Genomic DNA, 20,640 nt, shown 5'->3' on the forward strand with positions numbered 1-20,640 from the left:
ATAATGTGGAGTACTCAAGTTCTTCCACTGAATGTCTTACCAGAAGCCTGATAATCACAACATATTCTTGTAGAAACTGGAGAAGTAGCTATGATGCTGCTTCTATGAAATAAATAGAACATCTATTAGTTGTATCACCTCAAACTTCACTTTTATTTATTTGTTTATTTTGCATTCACTTTCTACTGGATATAAAAGTCATAGCAACTGAATTTGATAGTAACAATTAAGGCTTGGTTTCTCTTAAAACTCACGTTATTAAACAAGAGTTGTCGTTTATATATCAATACTGGCTAGATGTGTGTGTGTAGAGGGTACAATTAAATAAAATGTATTTTTAAAAAATATCACTCTATTTTATTTCTTTTGATTTTTAAAATTTACATAACAATCCTCAGAATCTCTAAAATTTTTTTCTTGTCAATTGTAAAACACTCTCCAGGGGCTCACTCTACAGGTACACCTTGGATATACGCTAAAGAAATGGAATGAAGATTCAAAGCCTTCATGCAGCTTATCAGTAGCAGAGTTACATTGCTGTCACACATATGTGTTTGGACAAGTATGTCATGCTGCTTCTCTTGGAATGTTCTGGGATTTACACACACATGAAGCAATAAAAATCACAAGTGTGATGTGTGGAACAACATATTTCACACACTCTCTCAGTGGATTTCAAAACAACCTGGTGAGATTGTTACTAATGAGGAAACTGAGATTTAAAGAGATTTAATGCCTTTCTCATATAGGTGGCAGTTCTGGGTGGAATCCAGGTGTTCTGATTCCAAATGATGCCTCTGTCCTAATCATACTGCACAGTGTATCTGTTTATTCTGCAAGACCCCCAAATGGAGGAGGTAGAGGTGAAACCCACAGTTATCTGTCCTTAGGTATCAATCACTTTTCAGGGAAAATCCTGGAAGGCAGTTCTCTCAGGTTAACCACTCTACCAATGTGATTAGAGTGTGTGCTCTACCTACATGCTCTCTGAATAAAGACTGGAGCCATCTAATAGGTTAGGCTCCACAGCTTACTAGGATGTGGATTCTGTTAGGTTGCACTGGAGACAGTTTTCCCTTGGTACTCTTAGAAGTAGACTAAGCTCTGGGTTAGTCTGAAAGTAGATCAATTTTCTCATCTCCTTTCTGAGAGGCATCATATCTTTAAATCCACTGGACATGTTCTTGGCACAGAGTTTTGGACTTCTCTTAACTAGTCCAAATATGATGGCAAAAGTGTGTAATAGGAAGAGGAATCACAACTTGGGCACAAGAAGAAACAACTACTCTTGTTTAGAACAGCATCCATAGTCATCACTCAAACAGGCTTGACCAGAGTGCAGGTTTTGTTTGTTTGCTGCTGGAAAAAAAGCTTTATTTTCATTTGGTTCAAGGCTTGAGAGGGTATCCACAGTGGAGGGTCTCCAGCCTAGGGGTTGGAGGGAGAGGCTCAGGCCAAAGCCCCGATGCCAGGAGATGCAAAGGAGCCTCATCAAAGGCCACTGTGCTCCAGGGCCTCCTAGTCATGCTTGAGGGTGAGTCTTTCAAAGAGATACTCACTTGCCTAAGCCAGCCTGGGGCCTGCCAGATGGTGGAGGTTAATCAAGTGGTCCTCCATCTTCTTGATGAGCTTTACCTCCTCAACAAGAAAGTGGTTCTCCAGAAAGTCAGAGATGTGGGTCTGTGCAGGTAGAACCCAAGACATGAAAATCCAAAATGCCTTCCTTCATTCTTCAGAGCCAATGCAGTTTCCATGGTGTCCAGGGTGTCACCCCACTCATCTTGAGAAGGTTTCTGCATGTCCTGGAAGAAGGCACAGCTGCTGTTCTGGTTTTGTACCTTCAGGAGAAGCTCCAAGGCTTTGTGCTTCACCTCTGCCAACTTTCAGAAGAAGTGGCCTACATCCTCCAGAGCTACATCATCATGGTCAAAATAGTATCCCAGAGAAAGGTAGATGTAAGAGTGGCACAGATGCAAACGGACCAGGTGGTTGATGGCAGCCTCCACCTCGATGGAATAATTGTGATGAATCTGGGAAGTCATGGTTTAAGACTATCATTAAAGAGCTCACCAAAAAAAAGGGGGGGTTGACTGGTCCTGGAAGCAGGAGATGGATGAGAAGATAGTTCAGGAGATTGCAAATGGAGCTCAGATGGGGAGACTGTTGAAAGCTGGAAGAAAAGGGAGTCCCTGGGTCTGTTTGGTCCAAACAATGTTAAAGCAAGAGACAGATCTGTGGGACCTCTAGGCACAGTGGTGGTCCAGAGTACAGTTTTGAATGAGATGATCCATTTCCTCTTCTCCACCCATCTAACTCCTGGGCGTTTCTCTAAACGACTTCTATCTTCAGTTCTCATTTTCAACTTCCTGGATGGTCACCCTACTTTATATGAGAAGAAAATACTTAGTAGGTAAATCCATGAATCTATCTTGCTCACCACTGAATTCATCATTTTGTGAAAACATGGTATGAATAAAATCCCGATAAGGTTTTATTAAATTTTCCTCTAATTCCCAGAATAATATTCATCTAAATGAGTAGAAGAAAATAATGTTACCCTCCCCTTCCTAAGGAATCAATTTTTAAACTTAAGAGACATTTTTTTTATTAATATGTGTTAATTGTACATATTAATGGAGTTCTGGGGCAATATTTCAAAACATGAACACAGCAGGCACTGATTAAATCCAATCTCTCTTTATCCACCTTCCTCCTTTCCCAACCTCTAATAATCACTATTCTGCATTCAGGTTATCTTTCAAAAAAAAAGAAAAAAACTTCTGCGCAAGAAATAGAACATCTGGGTACATATGTTTCTGTATGTGGCTTGTTTCTCTTAAAGTAATGTGCTCCATTTCCATCCATTTTGCTGCAAATGGCAGGATTTTATTCTCCTTTATACAATAACGTTCCATTTTGTATATGTACTTCACTTTTCTCTTGAGGAGATATTTAATGTGTGGGAGGTAGAGTCCAGTAGTGAAGGAGGGGTAGGGAATGTGGGCTTCCTCTCTCCTCCCTGAATCACAATTTCTAGATCCTGGAATTCATAAACAGAGGACTGAATCAGATATTGATTGATGAATTCCTTATGTTAATACTTGGCTTAAATCCTTACTTCCACACACATTAACACAGAAATCCTGAGACAAATATTGTCATTCCTGAGGAAGAAACAGAGTTGTCCTCAAATCCTCTCAGGAAGAATGGGGTGCCCTTATGCAATACCCAGTCCTCTTCAAGAAACGTACCCCAGGGAATTATGCACAGCAGAATCAAAGAGTAAGACATTTACCTTTTATTTTTAACAGAACCAAGATGAATAAGAACAAACAGCAAGCAGATTCTCAAATCCATGTAAATGAGGACATGCAAATTTTTATAACATTTCCAATTTTTATTACTAAATCAGAAAAAAAGGAGAGTACTTAATAATCCTACTGTTCATTGGAGTGTAAAATATTGAGTGGGTAGCTAATAGATTCTTTAACAAAAACAAGGCACAGATATATCAAGCAATTGTAAAGAAAAACTCTTTTTTCACAGAGGATGCTAAGTAAATATCATATTTTTCATTCTTGTCCAAAAATCACCTGCCAAACTAAAAACTATCAGCTCATCACCAAGAGCTTCTATCACCTTTCTTCATCAAAGTTTAACAAATATGGGACCCAATTTCCTTTTTGATCACCACTGAAATTTCCAAATTGCCATACACGATAACTTGTTACATGCAATTTCAAAATACATACTTGATTCCTATACTGTAAGATATAAAATATGTTAAATTCACATTTTTATGCATTGGAAACTTTACATTGTAACTTTGGACATGGAATGTGCCACAGAGGAAGTCATTATGAGACATATGTACAAAGGAGTGGATCTGGCTATGGCTGTAATCAGGGTGTTAGTCAGGCCTAAGGTCTCACCTGAAGACCTGACTCATGTGATTGTTGATAGGAATCATTTCCTCATGGTTTGTTGGACTGCAGGTCTCAGGCTGTCTTCACTTCTTGCTAGGTGAGTCTCTCCAACATACATTTTGCTTCATCAAAGCATGCAAACTGAGAAGGCATAGAGAATCGGCTGAATAGGAGAAAGTCATGAGATTTTATAAACCAATTAATGAAGTAACATCCCATCCCCTTTCCCACACTCTATTGGCCATATGAAAAGGGGGGAGATTACAGACTTTGAAAACTATGGAACTAGTTTGAGTACTGTCTTAGAGGCTGCTTATCAGACTAATGCATTTGAAAAGGATTTAGAAAGTGATAAACATTTAAATGGCCAACGGTAAAAAATATACTTTGCAATAAAATAATAAAAAACAATGTCTAAGAACCATTTTAATAACCTTACCTTAAAATATTCTTAAAATTCAAAAGATAACTAAAGAAGTATATTACTGTATAAAAAGAAATATAAGTTAAAATAAATATTATTTTTATGTGTAAGATTGGAAAATATTAAAATATTAAAAATTTAATTGATAACACCCCTTGATGGCAAGAGTAAACAGGTACTTTATAATCTACTTGTGGAATTAAACATCTTTGAGAGCAGTCTGACAATATTGATATTTGTATACCCTTTGACATAAGTAGTATTTTTAGGTGTTTATTTTACAGAAATAACTAATAAAAAGTTAAAGATTTATGTACCAGGACATTCAATGAAGCAATGTGTATGCTCCTAAAAAATAAAAATAGAAATGGTTAAATAGAAAATATGATAACTGCCGCAGTCCGGCTGCAGCAAAATAACCGGGGGGTGACGAACAACTTGTGTACGTTGATACAGCAGGAGTGGGAGCCGTTTATTGCAGGACAGGAGCAGTATTTATACATTCCACACAGCTTATCTAATTAGCATAAACTAGATACATCAGTCAACCAATAAGGAATCTCCACACTTAATGGCTCGCTTTTGTTACTTCTCAAACCACTCCCTCTGGCATTTTGCCAGGCACCATCCAGACTTGTTTACGAACTCTAACATTCTCCTGGCAAAATGCCAGTGTTATTTTGACTTGTTTACAGACTCTAACAGATAACTATAAAACATAATATCTTATAGCTCTTAAAATGATTACTTATTTAATGATGTTTAATTATCATAAAATGTGTCTGTTATTTTTTAAATAAAAAAGGAAAACTATAAAACCTATATGGTATTATTTATATAGGACTGCATGTGTATACTGTGTGTTGTTCAAGGCTGTGAGGGAAATACCTAAAATGTTACCTTTCTAAATATTAATACTGAGTATCTTTGAGTTGTGGGGTCATTGGATGATCTTTATTCTTTACTTTCTTCTGCATTTTCAATGTTTTACCTTGAGCATATTCACATTTTACAATATTAAAAATCAATAAAACTATTTCCAAAATAATCTTTAAAATGATTTCCTCCTACACTCATATTGGAATGTTTTAAGCTCTCATCATATCTGTTAATTGGAACAATATAACATTATAAAATCCTCTCACGCTAAATGTATTAGTTGCTTCTATCGATAAATGGAAAAGTTCCAAATTGGCAAATTATACTTACTTTGAAAAACAAAACAAACCCTCCAGATTCTCTAAATACACAAATATCATCAATCAAAAGGGAACTGGAAATTAACTGTCAGGTTTCTCCTTAGCCTGGCTTATTCTGGAAAAATAACTCACTGAGGAAAGAGCACTGAAGATTTTGGTTATTTAAGTAAGAAGATAAATCTTTGGTTGTCATATATAATTGTTTGCACATTATTTTTTTTTTCATGCCTTCGTATTTGAGCCTCATCCACAAAGTGCCAGGCACTGAGCTAAGTGCTGGAAATGCAACAGTAAGTCAGAAACACACTGTATCTTCTCCTATGGCCTCATAAAAACAAATCACTGCTGGAGATGCCTCAAAGATTGTAGTCCAGAATTCTCCAACCCTCAATTCATGACTCAGAGAAGCAAAGTTTTTACCTTTCCTTTTTCCACCTGTAATGTCTGACAGAGAACTTGGATTCATTTCTCTATTCTGCCTCCTGGTATGCAGAATTCTTAGAGGACCCATATAATGTTTGCTCCTGGGTTTGACTTCTATGATTATGTCATGTTATATGGTAAGCAGGGGGAGTACAGATAAAGATAAGGCTACTAATAACTTGACGTTAAGAAAGGGACATTTTATGGGTGGTCTAACTGAATCCTATGAGCCCTCTAAAATCAGGGAGTTTTTTGTAGATGGTAGTAGAGAGAGTCAAAACCCAAGATGGTTCTCCATGCCTAAACTGGAGGTGCCATGGGCAAGGACCTGAGGGATTCTCTAGAAGTTGAGAGCAGTCCCTAGATGATAGCCAGCAATAAAGTTTAGCTTCAGTCCTACAACCACAAGGAACTGAATTCTGCCTGTAAATAGGAATGACCTTGGAAGAGGACCTTGAACACCAGAAAAGAATGCAGTGAGTCTACACCATGTTTTCAGCCCTCAGCAGAAAACACAGTCATGTCACCTTGAACTTCTTTCTGGCATATTGATGATAAACTGTTGCTATTTCAAACTAACAAGTTTTATAATTGGTTATGCAGCAATAGAAAAGTAATACATATCCTTTTTCATTTGTATATTACTCCTAAGGGGAATTATCACACTGCAATATAACTAGAGCTGAGAAGCTTGGATTACAATCATCCTACTTATTATCCAGAGGGGAAAATTGAGATCCAAGGTTTCTAGCCATAATGGCCTTTTATTTTTTCTTTTTAAAATGAGTTGATTCGTTTTTATTTTGAAATAATCTGAAACTTGTTGAAAACATGAGAGCATAGCACAAAGAACTTTATTGCACTCTGAGTCATTTGAGTGCATACATCACTGACATACTAAGAGGATTACCCAAAAATACTTCAGTGAATTTCTCATAAACAAGGGCATTTCCCTGCATGCTTATAATATAGCTATCAAATTCAGGAACTTAACGTCAGTTCTTCTCAGACCTCATTCATTTTCTATAAAGTCTCCAAAATGATTTCTTTTCTCATCTACGATCCAGTTTGTAGTCCTGTATTGTACTTAGTCTTAATGTCTGTTTAGTCTCCTTTGCTGAAACCATTTCTCCTTCTCTCCTTGACTATTATGACCTCAAAACTTGAATATTATAGGCTAATCATTCTGGACAATGTGCCTTCATTTGGATGCTTCTTCGTGACAGTTGTGTGTACTTTGGTAGGAATAGTAAAATCATTGTGTTTTTCTTACTGATTGCTATAAATTAGCATACTATTTCAATTTGCACCAGTGCTAATGATGTTAATGGCAATCACTTCAGGTGATATTGGTCAGGGTTCTCCATGGCAAAGTATTCTTTTTTGCTTTTTAATTAATAACTATATTGAAGGAAGATAATTTGAGTCTACATGAAAAATCCTGTTTGTCACCAAGCTTTGAATTCGTTCATGTACAGCAACTATACCACTATAGACACATGGTTTCCTGTTTTATTCAATGCTTTATAATCTGTTATTAGAATTTCTTTTGATATTCAAATTTTCAGAAATTCTGCCAAAAGGAGAGCCTCCAAGATGAATTTGCTTTGGTGTTATTTTGACAAGTTCCAAGTTCCTGTGTTCCTTCAGCACCATCTCACTTTCTGATAAAACAAAATCTCCTGGTGGATTTTGACTTTTGTCTAGGAAGTCCTGTTTCTTTTTAGTGAAAAATGATATTTAGAAACCTAGATCTGGACCCTGGGTTTACTTATTGTCTTTACAGTGTTTCTGTTCACAAGCCCAGTGACTTTTTTATTTTTTAAATGTCTCCAAAGTACTGCTGTCTGCTGCTTCATGATTTTCATGTATACTGTTCCCTCCACCTAGCATGTTCCCCTCCTCTTCACACTGTGAACTTTCCTGTGCATTCTTCAGATTGCTGCTTAAATCTGGTTCTTTAAGGAACTGACCATAGGTGAGAGGTTGAGTCTTCCTCTTATAGGACCATGTTCCCTAGAAGCACTTATGGTATAAGAATTGTTTGGGAACTGAGGTCTTCTCCTCAACAGATTAATAAACTTTGGAAGACAAAGTCTGTCCTGTTCTTATCAACACTGTGTTAGCAGTGGCTAGCACAGACCCTAACACATAGAAATTTCCAGCAAATTCTTGTGAAATGAGTAAGTGAATGAGTGAAGCCAGAATGAGAACCCAGTGCTTTCCCAGCTTTCCACAGAAGATGTTTAGAGGCAATGGATTCATTGAAACAGTATTCACTAAATCCTTCGACATAATGGCATGATTTGATTCTCTCTGACAAAACCTGAATTTTCCACACTGGGTGAAATAATTTCCCATTTGATTTTTGAAGTTAGTTCATCTTGAAATGGATCAGTCAAAAAATGGAAAACCAGGTGCCCTCTGATAAGGTCACAGAGTTTGCCACTGTTGATTTAATCGCTTGGGTTTATTCTCCATTAGATTTATTTCTTAGTAACTTTGCTAAGTTGTTAAGAAAACAAAAAGCTGCAGAAGAATATTTAATTTGATTGCATAACACTAAATCTTTGCCACCTCCTGGGTCCCTAATTAAATCTTGTTGTTACCCAGCGTCTTGTCCTTGACTGTGGGCTGCTCTGAAAGTTTCAGGAAGGGAATTGATGATAGAGGAGATCCAGAAACTTGCTTTAAGACAACATGGAAGTCTAATAGTCCTTCCAGTGTCTCTCCAGGCAGGCTCAACCTGCAATTATCTTCTTAGCTTGATTCCTCTATGGTTTTCCTCTGGTGTTGAGTCAGTCCTAGACATAACAAAGACCCACCTGTGGTATCTGCCAGTCCCCAGTGTCACTATGACAACCGTGTCTGGACTTTATGTCTCTTGGCAACATTTAAACCAATTGATTATTGAACTCCATTGACGTGCTAAAAGGCAAATAGGGTCAGAACGGTAGGTCTAAACTATATAAGTTATTGTCTTTTTGGTCTTCAGAGACCAATTAGTAGAGTTCTTAAAAGTCTTTTCCTCATCTTCGTTCCTGAGGTGATCTTCTAACACTCTTGGTGACTTCTCTCCCAATTATGGTATGTTAAGTAGTGTTTTTTCAAAATATATTTTTAAAATTTTAATTCTTATATATGACAGCAGAATGCATTACAATTCATATTACACATATAAAGCACAATTTTTCATATTTCCAGTGGTACGCAGAGACACACCATTCGTATCTTTATACATGTACTTAGGGTAATGATGTCCATCTCATTCCACCATCTTTCCTACCCCCAAGCCCCCTCCCTTCCCCTCCCTCTCCTTTGCCCTATCTAGAGTTCATCTAATCCTCCCATGCACACGCCCCACCCCCAAACACATTATGAATCAGCATCCTTAAATCAGAGAAAACATTTGGCATTTGGTTTTTGGGGATTGTCTAACTTCACTTAGCATTATATTCCCAACTCCATCCATTTACCTGCAAATGCCATGATGTTATTCTCTTTTATTGCTCAGTGATATTTCATTGTGTATATATACCACACTTTCTTTATCCATTTATCTACTGAAGGGCATATAGGTTGGTTCCACAATTTAGCTGTTGTGAATTGTGCTGCTATAAACATTGATGTGGCTGTGTCCCTGTAGTATATAGCTTTTAAGTCCTTGGGTATAGACAGAGGATTGGGATAGCTGGGTCAGATGGTGGTTCCATTCCCAGTTTTCCAAGGATTCTCCATACTGCTTTCCATATTGGCTGTTCCAATTTGCAGTCCCACCAGCAATGTAAAAGTGTGCCTTTTCCCCACATCCTCGCCTACACTTATTGTTGTTTATATTCTTAATAGCTGCCATTCTGACAGGAGTGAGATAAAATCTTAGAGTAGTTTTAATGTGCATTTCTCTAATTGCTAGAGATGTTGAACATTTTTTCATATATTTGTTGATTGAGTGTATATCTTCTTCTGGGAAGTGTCTGTTCAGTTGGCCCATTTATTGATTGGGTTCTTTGTTTTGTTTTTTTGGTGTTAAGATTTTTGAGTTCTTTATATATCCTAGAGATTAGTGCTCTATCTGATGTGTGTATGGTAAAAATTTGTTCTCAAAATGTAGGCTCTCTATTCACCTCACTGATAAATTGCGTTTTTTATGGAAGCAGAGAATCTTGTGGCAACTTACAATGGGAAATGATTATTCAAAGGTTTCTCCTTTTCCTTAGCTAGCACTGTGATTTTCTTCTATTCTAAGATACCTGGAAAAAATGGAAGACCTGATTGGAAAAAATCACCAGTGGTTCCATTCAAATACCTGAGGAATGCAGAGTGAATCCCATGTGAATTAGGAATTCCTTCTTTGTTCTCGTGGGGCTCCAAGAAAAGAAAAATGCTTAGGATTCTTAGATATACCAAGGCTTCTGTAGCTTGATATTTTACATTTCTCACTAAACCACCTAGTGAGTAATTATAAATTTAAGAAAATCTCTCTATTTTTCAGCCTCCTGGTGGTGATATACAGTCCTCATTCATTTAGTTATGTTTCAGATGGTTTAGCATTCATTGACTAAGAACACATCTAATGTGATTTTTAAAGAAGCATTTGTTATATCAGTTCTCAAAAATAATTGAAGTAGTTTCAATTCCTGAATGTGATTTAATTAACTGGCAGTTTTTATCTACACTTAAAAAATGATTATATGGGCTTTACCAAACAAATTAAGCTCTCCTGACCAAGACCCAACCTAGTATTCAAAGAATCAAAGGCAAAGACAGAATCAAAGCAACCTTACAAAAATCTCCTTTAATGAGAATGCTTTTGAAAATACATTGTTCAGCTTTGAAGTGAAAAAATGCTGAGCTACGAGGCTCTCCCACTTTCTAAACAGGGATGCATTTTAATTGTTGGACCGCATTTGAACTTTGGAAGTAAAAATGGCAATTTATGTGCCACTTCTAGCAAAGGGAATAGAGGTATTTGGGTTTCTGTACACCATGGCTTCGGGAACTGCCTGGAAGATGGAACCACAAAAGGCCCATTCTTTCCTCTAGGACTATATTTCATTTGTCAGAATGAAAGTAGAATATCAAGTTATTCCTAACACTCAGTAATATTATCCCAGTTCAGCAAAGCAACACTCTGTACCTGACATTAGCAGAGCTGACAAGAACAGAGTTGCTGGTGATATCTTCGCCTAGTCAAATGACAGTCTCTGACTGCAAAGAACATTGGGTGGGGCTCTGTTAAACTATCCAAGGAAGATTTTTTATCTGTACAGAGATCCTCTTTAATATCATACTAAAAGGTTTTTGAAGTAAAGAATATCCTGCAATTGGCTTATTCCTGGGAGGAATCTAAAATATCTGTTTATCTACTGGGTTGGCTGAGTAGGAGTGATGTGATTATGGCAAGTGTGTACATTTCTGGCATAAATATTTACTTGCCTCTACTTGTCAACAGCTGAGTAGTTTCTCTGTCCTCCCACTTGCAGTCATATGATACTCAGTGAGGATCACCTCCATTGGAGGCTGCGAGTGTTTATCTTCTAAGTGCTAATATTAAAATGCAGCTCTTGACTCAGGCACCAGCAAGCCAGGGGGGTTTTGAGCATCGTCTCTCCTCTTGTGGAGTCTTCTATGGAGCAGTTACCTTCAGAAAGCATAAAACATCAAGTGACTTCTTCTGGCACAAATCACAAATACCTTCTCTGCCAGAAGTGAAAAGGCAAATACATATTTAAAATCCAAATCAAGAATATCTCTTGATTCAGAAAATTCTGTATTCCCCTTTTAACTTTTTTTTTAAATTTTTTTAAAGAGAGAGAGAGAGAAGAGAGAGAGAGAGAGAGAGAGAGAGAGAGAGAGAGAGAGAATTTTTTTAATATTTATTTTTCAGTTTTCGGTGGACACAACATCTCTATTTTATTTTTTTATGTGGTGCTGAGGATCGAACCCAGCACCCTGTGCATGCCAAGCATGTTACCACTTGAGCCACATCCCCAGCACCCCCCCTTTAACTTTTAAACATATTCATAAAAATTATTTTGAAATGGTCTACAAAAATGGAGTTCTACAAAAAACACATGAAAAAAATTCTTACTTTAGTTAAGGTACATACTTACACAGAAAAGTATATCATCCAGTAGAATTAGAAATTAAAATATGCAAGTTCTTTGATGGTGGGAGCCATTGTAACCTCAATACCTAGAAAGTAGGAAGTGGTTAATAATTGTTGAATAAATTAATAGATGGATAGAATACTGACAAAAATCAAGGGCTTGTTGGTTGGATAAAAATAATTGTGCTTTGTGGAAAAGATCTAAAAGAATAAAGAAATTTATATCTCTCTTTAAGTGCTGGAGTAGATTTGTCTTCAACGAAAAGAAAGACATTCTGGGAAATTGGCTATTATGGTTGGTATATTATTTAAATATACAATTATGTTCCTCTAATCTCTGTGTCCAATACAGTCATCTCTGTAAAAGGAACTTTAAATGGTGAGGACAACTGATTCTGAAAACAGCAAAACATGCTGGGAAGCAGGAATGGCAAATATACAGAAGCAAACCAGACTGTTTACTTGGCACTTTTGATAATCTGTCAAATCTGTGATCATCATTTCATTGTAAATCATACAGTAAAAATTTGGAAAATCAAGTTTATTCATTTTTTATGTCTCAGAATCCTTTTATGTCTCTAGCATAGTAAAATTAAACTGTTCTTGCAAGTTAGAAAATAATTTACAACAGTGCTGGGACTTTTATATTCTCTTTACACTAATGTAGAAAACCAGTGAGCCAATATTCAATATCTGTTATGTTCCAGCATTATGCTAGACATTTGACAGGACATAAAGAGTGTGCATGTCATGAATACATTCAAATGACAAATTTCTTATAGAGGAAAATACAACACAACAATCATGAAGCATTTACTAAATAACTCAAAACAGAAATGTTTGGGAACAAATATGCTTTGGGAGGATGTCTTGAGAAGATGGAAAGTGACTTTGTGCTCTGTGGAAAAGATCCAAAAGAATAAAGAAAAGGAGCAGACCTGGGCAGCCCAGTGAGGCAGCAAAGGGAGATGCATATGGCAGGAATGAAGTTAGAATTCTGCCCTGTTGAGAACTTGGGGTGGTTCATGAGAGCAGTACATGGTGCCCTAGAATTCTTTTTAGTGCACCCACAAGCTACCATTAGTAGAATATGAGTGAAAGTCATGTTAGACTTGAACAATATTGACTTGTCAGGGGGATAATTTGAGGTATCAGTTTTCTCTTTCCTTATTCCTGTGTCCATTCCCTGGTGCATCACAAGGTATGGGACTGCGATTCACCCAGCACCAGTTCTCTGATGGAGTTGGAGAACAGTGACTCAAAATTCTTGGCTTCTACATTGAAAACCATTGGTACATTCTATATGTACCAATCAGAAAGATCCAAGAGGACAAGCCATCTGGTGAAGCACATCCACTGTCTACCCCTGACCCTGAACCAGAAAAACCCTATGAGCTTGAAGGAAAAGGGAGCAGATTTGGAAGAAAATTAGTACATACAGACTCTTTTTTTCTCTTTGTGTGCTCACCCTGACACTCCCCATACTCATCTCACACCTGCAGATGGGGAAGGATCCAATGGAATTCTTATTTCAATTTTGTTTTCTGATAAAAAAAGGGAATATGCTGCTTGCATCCTGGGCAATTCAGTAAGTGAGCAATCTGCATAGAGAAGTCCATGACACCATCATAATAATAGAGAGTAGGGTATTGTGGACGAGTAACTCACTGGTCCAGTCTGAACTGGAGGAGTTGGCAACTGAGCCAATGTTTTTTCCAGAGAAGAAAGTTGTGGGTTAATAGAGCAGAGATGGCAAAGAGAAGGTAGGTAGGGACATAGTGAGAGTTTCTCAGAATCATTCAATCCTAAATTTCAGGATGGTATAGAAGAGCTTAGAAAAGAGAAAGTAATACCAGGATGACAACCAGAGGGTATGACAACATCCAAGCTAATAAATGAATAAACCCTGGGTGGAGATTGATTCTAACGTCTATGAGATTATGCATTTTAGCAGGTGGTAAAATGTAAGATGTGCCTGAAAAAGAAAAAAAAAACTAGATTAGCTAAAGCTCAAAGACCATCAGACGAGATCAAATCACATCAAAACTGAGAGGCAAATGGCTTCTGAGTAAATTTCCTTACCTGTTTATCCCTTTCCTCCAATTTGGACTAAACTCAGGAAAAAGGAAAGGAATAAAAGCCAAAAGAAGTTTTATCCAGAATGTGTTTGGAATATAAACTAGGATTGTCTGAGAAATTACCATATTTTTACCAAGTTTACCTAGAATAAATTATGATTATGTTTATGTACATGAACAAATGGAGGATCGAAGCCAAGAAATGTGTTCTGATTATAGAAAATAATGTTATGTTTTTGAAATTCAGTCCATGTCCTTGAAATATGAGCCAGAAACATTTATCTTCTGGTTCCCTCAGTCACCAGTGAGTTAATCCTCCCATGTGATTTTCTCCACCCACTCACCTTAAGGGGGACCATGGTTTGGAATGATCTGACCTCAAATGTCAATAGTGCAGCTATTGATAAACTCTGCTGTAGCAAAATTATCTTCATTTTTTGAACTATAAAAATAAACATATTACTTACATTTCTCCTCATAGGTACAAAGACCAGAATTAATTTTTCTGGATTCATCCAAGAATCTGCAGTGTCTGAATGGAATCCTGAAACTTCCAAGGCCTATCAAGCTATACAGCTTTTCCTTTAATCCTTGGAATATTGACAAATTGTCACAACTGTTTTTTCAGCTTTTAAAAAATTATTTTTTTATAGCAGATTTGGGGAGTAACTCTGCCCAAAACACCATTCTGCCTAGATAAGTCCCAAACATCACCACCATGATCATGATGCAAACAAAGCCTGCCACTTATTAAATCATGATCTTGACCTACATTTTCTCATTTAATCATCATAAAAACCCTATGAGGGAGGCTTTACTATGCTGAAAACAAAGATCAGAATTAATCATTAACATTCCATAGTAGGTAAGAAGCAGAGCCATAATCTATCCAATGACAAAGACTCTCTTGTTGATTGACTATTGGGTATTTGGTTTGTATGTAGTTTGTCCCCTAGAGTTCATGCTGAAGGTTTGGTCCTCAGTGGGGTGGTTTTGAAGTAGTGGGACCTTTAAGAGGCAGAGCCTATTGTGAGGTTATTATGTCACTGAAGGAACTGCCCTTGGAAGGAATTAAATGCTGGTCTTAAAGAATGAGTTAGTTTTCTTCTAGTGAATTGTTCAAAAGCAAGTCACCCTTGTAGTTGGTCTCTTCTTCACACAGTTATTTCCCTTTTAGATTTTCTCCACCACGTTGTGACTCAGTCTTCGTCAGAAGCTGAATAGAAGGGGCCATCTGATCTTGGACTTGTAGCCCCCCAGACTGTAAGCTAAACCTGCTGCTTTTCTTTTAAAAGTACCCAACTTCAGATATTTTTGTTATAACATGAAATGGGCTAATATTCTGTACTCCACTACCTCTGCCTACCCTATTCATTAATTATTCACCAATAATGAACATGTTCACCCATTGGCTAAAGATCATTACTGAACTGAATGGGACTACATTGCTCTAAATCATATAATTCTAATTTTGAATCTGGACTGTAGAAATGCCTTGATTTTTGTAGAATCACTAGATTGGAACAAAATTGTATCCTTGGATATCGACACAAACCTAAACTATACCTCTATTTAGACATTTCTTTAAAATTTTAATTTGAAGAGCTCCACCTTTCCCTCTTGTCCCCCATTTACACTTTGCACCAAGACTCCTTTACCCACACCCCTGGCCTGAGCCTGGATTTGTGGTCCTTGTAACAGTTCTGCCTATTCTTTGTTTTACTTTATTTCATTTCATATAAGACTATAGTATCAACATATAAGTTTTCCAATGTTCAAACATGCAAAGACTTTTGATATACTATCACTTCTTATTTGGGTATGTGATATTATATACTTATCAGTCTAGTATTTAATAACTATGAAAATAAGTGGTCTACAAATGACTAATTTATACCCAATTTTAGGTATATTGAATTGGTATCCAACTGATAAGATGGGAAAGAGATTTTGATGTTCTCTCTGTTTCTATTTTTAAATCTATATCTATATAAAAATGAGCAAATTCAACATAGCTATGCAATGTTCAACATAGTACAAGTTTTCATGGCTACAGGTAGTATAATTTAGAGGCCTGAAAGTTGGAATGGTTGGGACTGGCTATGATATGTTCCACACATTAGTTTGTTCTTCAGACAATTCCTCTTCTCTAGTCTACTTCCTGACCTGCATTCTTAAAATTACATATTCTTATTATAAATGCTCTTTGATAATCATTTAAAGCTTTAGTAGTTTAAAAAATGTTTGAATATCACGCATACAAAAAAGTTTTGAAAATACTACTGTATTATGTCTGTATTCCTTTCACTAAGCTTCCCCAAATTACTATATTACTAAATAAATTACATATCTTGATCAAATTTTGTCAGTTTTCCCTAGTGCTCAGTTTCTGGTCCAGAATACAACCCACAACCCTACGCTGCATTCAGTCACCATGTCTCCCTTGTCTCCTTTAACCTGAGATGGTTCCTCAGAATTTATCTTTCATAATCTTAACTCATTTGAAGAGTATTGGCTAGTTGTTTTGTAGAATGTCTCTCACATTGAGTTTTTCTGATGTTGCCACATGATTAAATTCATTTATGCATTTTTTGTCATATATAAGATACTATGCCCTTGTCAGCGTAGAATATAGGAGGTACATGGTGCCAATAAGTTGTGTTACAGGTGATGCCAACCTTAAACATTTATAAGACAGCATCTTCTCCACCATAGAGCTTCTAGTCTCCCTTTGTAATTAAAAGGCATTTTGCAGGGAGATATTTAGGACTTTATAAATATCCTATTTCTTATCAAATTGTCCTTCACTCTTTTAAATATCCATTGATGATTCCTGCCCAAATCAAGTATTACTGTGTTGTTCCCAAATGTTGATTATTATTTTATTCCCTTCATTCCTTCTCTGTTTATTAATTGGAATTTATTGTTAAGTTACAACTATTATTCATTCATTTACTTAATTATAAAGTAGACTCATGAATATTTAGGATATTCTGTAGGTTATAATTCATTGTTTTTCATATTGTTGTTCAAACTATTCCATATTTGGGCAGCAGAAATGTTTTCAATCTGGCTTCTGAGTCCTTATAACATGTTATCATCAGTTTTTTGAACACATCCTCATTTTTTGGCCCTATGAGATATTCTTCAGTTTCCTCTTGTACTTTCTTTTCCCCACCCCAGGAATCAGCTATTTCTCCAAAGACTCTTTGTTTCTTTCTTTTTTAACGTTTATTTTTTAGGTGTAGATGGACACAACATAATGCCTTTATTTTTTTATGTGGTGCTGAGAATCGAACCCGGGTCCCGCCCGTGCTAGGCGAGTGCTCTACCGCTGAGCCACAATCCCAGCCCTCTTGGTTTCTTTCATTGAAAAATTGTATTTAGAAAGCAAGATGCAGGTACCATATATGTTTATTGCTATTAAAGTGCTATTGCATCTGTACTCTCAGCAAATAAAGTTAAAAAATAATTGTATGTATGCATATATATACATACAAACATGTCTCTCTCTCTGTGTACACTTGTCTCATGCATTACTCCTACATCTCTGACTCCAGTACTTCAATGTTTGGTGTTCATTCCATCCTTCCTACTTTCTTCATTTATAACTCTTTTCCCCAAGAAACCTGCATCACATTATTCAAAATATATTTACTTATTTGCTTAAACATAGAATACATTTGAAGGTATATTTGGAATTGCATATTTCTTTCCAAAGCAAATTTATTAACTCTCGTGTGATGTTTGTGCAGAGTTCATTTTGCCTTACAGCACTTAGTCAAAGCACTATTTTTTCAGTTACATAGGTTGGTCCTTATTTCCACCAGTTATTCATTTGTAATATAGTTAATTTCCTTGGTTATCATTTATATTCCATTTTGAGTCCCCTCGTATGCATTCTGCTGGATTTTCATTGTTTATTTATTTTGTTGGCATATGAAATATTGCCATTGTTTTAAAAGTTGGACCTACATTTACAAAGGAAAAAAGAAAGGGTATGCTCAAAGAAATGTCATTGCTGCTCCTCCCTGCTACCCCTTGGTAGAAAGCCAATCTCATTAGTCGCCAGGTTATCCTTCCTGTATCTCTTTTGCACAAATCTATACCTGTATGTATTTTTCTATGTCCTTTTCTTTGTTACATCAAAGACATCAGATGATAGACATTCTTTTTCACTTTTCTTTTTCTCACTTAATAATATATCCTAAAAATTATGCCATATCAATTCCATTTACAGCATTTTGCCCAAGCAAGTTTTTTAATGCCCAAACCCTTCCCAGGGGAGCATTCTAACTACAGAATTTACAACCCAAATTTCCAGGTCCTGCTTGCTTATTCCAACTTAAAAGTAATAATTTGGACTTCTCCCCTCTATTCAGTCATCCAAAACAAGATCTGATGCAGATCAGATCTGCCAGGTTCTGTAACAAGGTGGAATCCTTGTGTGCCTAACCCCTTGCTACCCTTTGCTCACTCAGTTCCTTCTAAAGGAGGTGGATAGTGTCCAGATGTCAATTTTCCATCTCATTCAGATAAGACCTATATTTACTTCTTAGTCTGTGGTTAAATTCCCAGGATTCTACTGTTTGCTTCTTCAACAGAAGTTATCTTCTGTTAAGATCTTTATTTATCTTAATTTTTTTTCTTTCATTCTCGTTGAGGTGGCTTTGTTATGTTTCAACTTATTCAGGATGAACTCCGAGTCCCAATGTTACATTTCCTGAACTACAACTCCTACAGTGATACCTCTGGTTGGGGTGGACCTGAGAAACATGTCATTTTGTAGCTTGCACATTATTGCTGATCTGTGGGTTTGGCAGATAGGTGTGAAGTGGTGGTGGGGCTGGCACCCACCATACAATTGTGGAAACTAGTTAGTGGGTCTCTGTAAGGCTATTGCACATGCCCTACCTTCTGGTTCCACGTTCAGCTTTGCCAGCTCCTGGGTTACATGTGTGTGCCTAGCCTGTGGGTAACATCCATGGCACTCCTGCCACCAAGGTCAGAGGTAACAAGAATTCATACAGTTTTCATTTATGCTGGTGGTTTCCAGCATTTTTTGTCCCCTCCTCTGCCCCAATCTTATACATATTAAATGAAGGTATTGATTAAATTATTAGACATAATAGCCTTATATACATTAGTGGCCTTACATGCAGAGATTGGCTAACTATTTTCTACAATTAATTTTGTGTACGTACATATGTATACCCTGCTATTTTTCTGTCTGATTCAGAATGTTTGTACACAGAAGTGGATGCTGCTCTCTAATAAATACCTACAAATGCAGGAATGCCTTTTGAACGAGGTTGTAGGTGGAAGATGGAAGGATTTTGAGGGCATGTTAGAAAATTCCTAAATTTCTGTAAACAAACTATTAGGATAAATCTGGACTTTGAAGATGCCACTGGCAAGGGGTCCAAAGAAAATAAAGAATATGTTATGGAAACTGCAGAGAGAGGTCTTTGTTTTTCAGGGGCAGGAAACTTAGCATATACCCAGTAGCTTGGAAAGTAGAAAATGTGCACAGTGAACTGGGTGATCTACCAGGGAATTTTCAAGCAGTGTTGAAACTGCCACCTGGTTTCTTCTTGCTGCTGAGATAAAATGCAAAGGGAGATAGATAAATAATTGATGGAAAGATGGTTAAGCAAAACAAACAAACAAACAAACAAAAAACCCCTAGAACTTGATGGTTCAAAACGGCAAACAATGCCAGGAAATGGCTTCCAAGCAAAAACTGAATTCCAAGCACTGCCAGGAAAACGTGGCCTAGAGATGAAGCTGAGGTTGTGATGGCAAAATCCTTTCTTTAAACTTTAGAGGGCTGGGGATGTGGCTCAAGCGGTAATGCGCTCGCCTGGCATGCGCGCTGCGCTGGATTTGATCCTCAGCACCACATAAAAATAAAATAAAGATGTTGTGTCCTGTATGATATGTCAAGATCATTGTAATGTTTTGAGCAACTAATAAAAAAATTTTTTAAAAAGATGTTGTGTCCACCGAAAACTGAAAAATAAATATTTAAAAATTCTCTCTCTCTCTCCTCTTTCTCTTTAAAAAAAAAAAAAAAAAACCTTAGAAAGATCAAAGGTAGTGCCTCAGAGAATGTTACTGTCTGAATTTAATCAATAAAGGTTATAGCTTATAGACTATAGGTTAGAAATAATAGGTTAATGAAATACTAATTAGTAAAATAATAGAATTATAAGTATTACCGAATTAGTAATGTTAAGTTACTCCCGTCTGCCATAGTTATAAGATAAAAAGTAACAATACAAAATATAATCACTGTAAGACATAAGATTTAAGTTGCTAACAATGAGATATAGATAAGGTAAGGTGTTACATGTAAGCTCATAGGTCTAACATAGTTACAAATAAATATAGAGATGAATATAGGTTACCAGAACAGTAGTTAAGTATAAAAAATAATTATAGACAAACATAAGTAAGTATAGCATTGGGACTCCATCTT

At 36.5% G+C, this 20,640-nt stretch overlaps 1 pseudogene; it reads right to left on the reverse strand.

Moving 5' to 3' along the window:
* Nucleotides 1-1,432: 1,432 nt before the first annotated feature.
* Nucleotides 1,433-2,042, reverse strand: LOC107135756 (annotated as a pseudogene).
* Nucleotides 2,043-20,640: the final 18,598 nt, after the last annotated feature.

Source organism: Marmota marmota, unplaced genomic scaffold, assembly GCF_001458135.2.
Source record: "Marmota marmota marmota unplaced genomic scaffold, marMar, whole genome shotgun sequence".
NCBI classification, from domain to species: domain Eukaryota; kingdom Metazoa; phylum Chordata; class Mammalia; order Rodentia; family Sciuridae; genus Marmota; species Marmota marmota.